At 54.0% G+C, this 5184-nt stretch overlaps 1 protein-coding gene across 2 annotated transcripts in view; it reads left to right on the top strand.

The window, feature by feature from the left end:
* The window catches only part of CDH23 (cadherin related 23), a 379551-nt gene that overhangs the window by 127248 nt on the left and 247119 nt on the right, over positions 1 to 5184 (top strand). The window lies entirely within an intron of this gene.

Below are 5184 nucleotides of genomic sequence, written 5' to 3'. Positions count from 1 at the left end.
TCCCAGGCTCAGGCAATCCTCCCTCCTTGGCCTCCCAAATGTGTTGAGATCACAGGCATGAGCCCCTGTGGCCCCCCCCCCCCCCCGCAGCCTTTCTTGCCGGATCTCTCCACCTCTGTTCCCAACCCCCCACCCCACCCCCACTACCCTCCTGGCCCTTCTCTCCCTGGCTGCACGCACTCCCCACCCCGCTCCAGTGAGCACCCCAGCCACCTCTGGAGAAGCCTGGAGTGTAATGTAACTCACACTGCATGTGAGAAGTGAGCTATTTATCATTATTATTAACGAACAAGATCTCTTGCTTGGCAGAACTTTCCCAGAGTCTATTCCCTTGTCACCCCAGGAGTAGCAAAAAGATTTATTTGTCTCTGAATTGCACAGGGTGGCCCATTTACAGCGGGTCCATCAGAAGGGATGTGGCCCTTAAATGGGAACTGGGAGAGGCAGGCCCTGCCCTGCCTGTGACCTGTGTGGTGTGGGCCACTTGCTGAGAGGGACGGCCTGGTGGGCACACGGGTTTTGAAGCGGATGATGCCTGGACACCTCCCCGGCGCTGGTGGTGCGTTTAGGGAGACTTCCTTTGAAATGGCCCAGAAGCCGTAGGGAGTCAGCGGAGCTGGGAAGGGGGTGCTGTGAAGGATGGGGCCCCGGAAGCAGGGTTGGGGCAGAGAAGCAGACCACGAAGCCTGTCTCAGAAGGAACCACACCTCACGGGCTTGCCTCCTGAGACCAAAGCTGCTCCTTGCCAGCAAGAAGGTGGCCCCAGGACCGGTTTAGACCATGAATGTGTGGGGAGGTGTTGCTCTAGAGTGGGCAGGCCCGGGCCCCTGCTGAAATGGGCCTTTCTGTGCTGTTCCCACAACCCGGACCATGGGTCTGTAGATGCCCAAACCCCAGCCCCAGTCACCAGACAGGCACCTTCCCCCTGGTCTCCTCATCCTCAGACTACATCTCCCCTCCAGGCCTGTCCTAGCTGCTTGAGTCAAGTCCATGATCAGGCTGTCCCTTGCCCACCCCCCACCGTCTCCCCATGTGCATGCTGATCATTGCCAGCAACCTGAGTGGATTTGCATGTTAAAAGGAGTGTCTGGGGACGTTTAAAAAGAAGAGGGAGCCTGCATTCATCCGGAGCTTTATTCTTCTCCCCATTATAACCTCCCAGCCCCATGTCGGTGGGCACTGCGCCCTCATTAGCAGTCTAGCAGTGGAGCCCTGGAGTTTGGCTTTCTGTGGCCCAGCTGTGGGCATAAAGGGGCAGGATTCCATCAGGAGGGGCAGGGTGAGCCTGGGGCATGTCCTCGGGGTGCCAGGTGGGAGCAGAGCGCTGAGAGCCCTGGAGGCTAGGGTGAGCAAGGGGTGTCCACAAGAAGGACAGCACAGCTAAGGCCACAGCACCACAGCCAAGGGCAGGAAATGAAGTCAGACGGGCCTGTGAAGACCATGGAGGCTCTCAGGGCCCCTGGTCTCTATTTTTCTCCCTCACTGTGCTGCGTTCCCCTCACTGCACATAGGCTTCCTGATTGCACAGGGCTTCTCTGCCACCCTATAACTGTGGCCTCCGTGTGACTCTTGCCTGTCCTTATGCTCACTCCAGCCCTTACCAGATAGCAAAGGTCTTTCTTTTCAGATTCCCACAGAAAATTGATTTAATTTCAGAGGCCCCACCTGATTGGCCTGCTTGGGTCAGGTGGTTATTCCTGAGCCAATCAGATGTGGCCTGGGTCTGAAGTCACTTGGGACAAACATGGCTGCCTAAATCCGTTCCCTTGAGCAGAGCTATGGGCATAGAGCAGCTTTTCTGGGAAGGAAGGTGGGCAGAGAGGCAGCGGTTGGCATTTCTGTTGATGGAGTGGAAAGAGCACCACATATGGGTCACTCACAGGCTCTGCCATGAACCATCTGCAAGACTTAGAGCAAGGTACGCCCCTTCTCCTGGGCTCATTTTTCAAATCTATGAAATGAGAAGGCTGGACTGGGAATGCCAAGCGTCCTTTCAGCTTCTACATTCTTGCCATCCCAGAGTGGCATATAGTCAGTATTGGTCTCATGGTGTCCCTCTCCCCCTCCACCTTAGATCCCACCCCTCCTGTCACAGGCTCTCAAACCCCTTTGGAGGGTCTTCTGAGCCTTTGCCATCCTCACCCCTGTCTTCAGCAGCCAGGAGATGTTCTTTTTCTGAATTTTAAGGTGCCTACTTGTCCAAGTTCATGATGAGGAGACTCATGGGCCGTTCATGCAGTTTCTAATATTTCCTCCTTTGAGTGGAGCTCACCTCCCCCTGCTTATGATGGTATTTGATTATTATGATAATAATAATTGCAATGACTGAATATTGGAGATTCAATATTGCCATGTGCCAGCCCAGGAAGAATCTGTAGGAGGTGGGTACTGCTAACAGCTCCATTTACAGGTGAGAAAACTGAGGCCAAAAGAGGCTTAACAGCGTATGCCTATGATCTCCCAATGGAAAAGCCAGCTCAAAGTTAAGGGGTCTGACTTAAAGGTCACCAAGTTTTACTGCCTGCGGTCTCCTTGAAAACCCAGGGCCCCGTAAAGGAAAATCTGTTTGCATCAAGGCTGCAGACCTGTGTACACATCTGTGTTCCACAGAGCAGCAGCTGGGTGCACAGAGAAGCCCCCAAGTATATGCTGATGAGTACCTCCCTATTTCCTGATAGAGCATGGCACCTAGGCCCTGAAATGCAGGAAGTCAGCGTTCTTTTCTCTCCAATAGTTTGTGCCTTCTAAGTATCTGAATGGCTCCTCGCCAGGCCCATTTAAAACCTTTTCTAAGTTATGCAGAAATTAAATGGGTTTTCACTGCAGGGCATGAAACATAATCCAAGAAGGTCAGACGTGGGGCTATCACTTCTGCTTCTCCCTTTCTACCGTTTCCTGAATCTTGCTCTTAAATCCTCTGATCACATGCACAAAGAGCCTTCCCCCCAGACCATGTGGTATGGACAAGTAAAATGTCCTCATCTCCCTGAGGCAGGGGGCTGGAGCACGGACATCTCGTGGGAGCCATCTTCTCCAGGCATTGACTTCATACGGGGTGTGTTGAGTGGACTGGCCAAGTTCTCTGAAGTGGTATCTGGCACCATTTAGGAGGCTGACTGCTGTGAAATCGGAACATGGCCGTCCCTTTTGTGGCAAGAACCTTGGGACCCCACGGAACATTTTGTCCTGGGTTTGTGGGGCTAGCTCTGGCACTTATGTGTGATCTGGGGGTGGGGGGCAGCAGAGGGAACCTGGGAAAGGGTTCCTTGAGGCCAGCGCCACCTTTGCGGGCATCAGGGCAGGGGCTGGCTTGACTGAGCTCAGTCTCTAGAGCTTTCTACATGGGGAATCAGGGTGTGGATTTGCAGGGTACCTGCATCCATCAGGGCCCTGGTAGGAAAGAGTTCATCTCAGGTGGTTCCAATAAAGACATTTCTATGAAGAGACTACTCACAGAGGGGTGGACAAGGTGGGGGAGGATAAGGGATATGGAGGCATCCAGGGGTTAGCCACAGTGGGAAGCTCTTACTACCCCTGGGTCCGAAGGGAGATAAGCAGGAAAATAAGATTCCTAGAGCCCACTGGACGTTGGGGCTGGGGAGGAGAGGCTGCTGGACTGGCCCTGGAGGGAGTGGGGAAGTAAGAGCTTAGGTTCTTCCTCCTCCCACCCTCTGCGGCCCTGCCCCCCCTCCAGTCTAGTACCCAGCACTACCCAGCAGGAAACCAGCCAGCAGGAGATCCTGGGGTTATGGGCCATTGAGGACCTGGGGTTAGGGGAAGGCAGAATGAGGGGGATCATTGGGCAGAGGGGGAGCAGACAGGGAGTGTCTGGGATGGTACTTTCCTCTGGGTGCTTCTTGACATCTCCCTGCCCTGCCCTTGAAGGTTCCCTTGTCTGTCCCCCTCTAGAATATGTTCAGGCATTAAAGTCGCAACTGCTAGCTTCCAGCACTTGTGCGCCGGGTCATTTACACTCATGAGCTTACGTACTCTTCACGCTAACCCTAGGACAGATTAATTTCAGTATACACAGAGGGGACTAAGGGTCAGAGAGATGGTGTAATTAGCCCAAAGATACACAGCAAGGCTGAGACTCCAACAAATGGCCTGTCGGTCCCCCAGATCCTAGTTCCTGTCTGCTCTGCCCTGTATAGACCTGATTCTCATTTGGAGGTAATGAGCGTCTTCCCCAGGACCTAGCCAAGGGAAAGCACATTCGCTGGTCCAGAGGTGCGAGGGAGCCTGCTGGGGCCTAGATGTACAAGTCGCTCCACTCCTCCAGGAGAGGCAGTGTGAATGGGGAGAGGGGCAGAAGCGACGGCCTGGGCATGGACCAAAGGGTGCTGGGGAGTCACGGTTGGTGCGGAGAAGAGGGCCTCCTGTGTCAGGGGTCAGAGGCATCGGAATGGGCGGATGAGGAGTCTGTCCTTGGGCTGACACTTGCCTGCTAATGGGAGCGAATCAGCAAACTCCGGAAGAAGCCGTGGTCACTCCGTGGCATTGTTCTGTGGAGGCCTGTCCAGCCTGACCTGGGGCCTTGTAAAGGGCACCCCTGCCTCAAGCTCATGGCCTGTCAGACTCTGGGAAGGGATCCCAGGAGGCCCTGGGTATGTCTTCCAAAAGAAGCCCATGGCTCAAGCAGCTAAGAGGCATAGGACAGAAGAAGCAAAACAGCCAAGGAGCAGGTCTGGGACCGAAAGGTCCCTCATCTGGAACCCCAGGGTAAGCACATTGGCCCTGGAACTGGTACTCTAATGGCCACCAGGAGGCCATCAGAAAGAGAGAGCCGGGCTCCGTGGCTCAGCCTATAATCCTGTGCCTTGGGAGGCTGAGGTCAGTGGATTGCCTGAGCTGGCGGGTTCAAGACCCACCTGGGCAACTTGGCAAGACCTCATCTCTACAATAAATCAAAGACTTAGCTGGGCGTGGTAGCATGCACCTGTAGTTCCAGCTACTTGTTAGGCTGAGGTGGAAGGATCGCCGGAACCCAGCAGGTCGAGGCTGTGGTGGCTGAGAGCGGTCACTGCACTCCAGTCTGGGCGACAGAGTGAGACTCCAACTCAAAAAAAAAAATAAATAATAATAATAATAAATATGCATTTATATTTCTACTGGCTGATAGATTACATTTTTTAAAGTTCTTAAGGCATATTTCAATCCAAGTCACATTGAGAATGCACTCCA

Source organism: Carlito syrichta, unplaced genomic scaffold (assembly GCF_000164805.1).
Source record: "Carlito syrichta isolate Samal-C Ts95f unplaced genomic scaffold, Tarsius_syrichta-2.0.1 Scaffold301031, whole genome shotgun sequence".
Classification (NCBI taxonomy): domain Eukaryota; kingdom Metazoa; phylum Chordata; class Mammalia; order Primates; family Tarsiidae; genus Carlito; species Carlito syrichta.
This window is presented reverse-complemented; position numbering and strand designations above follow the sequence as displayed.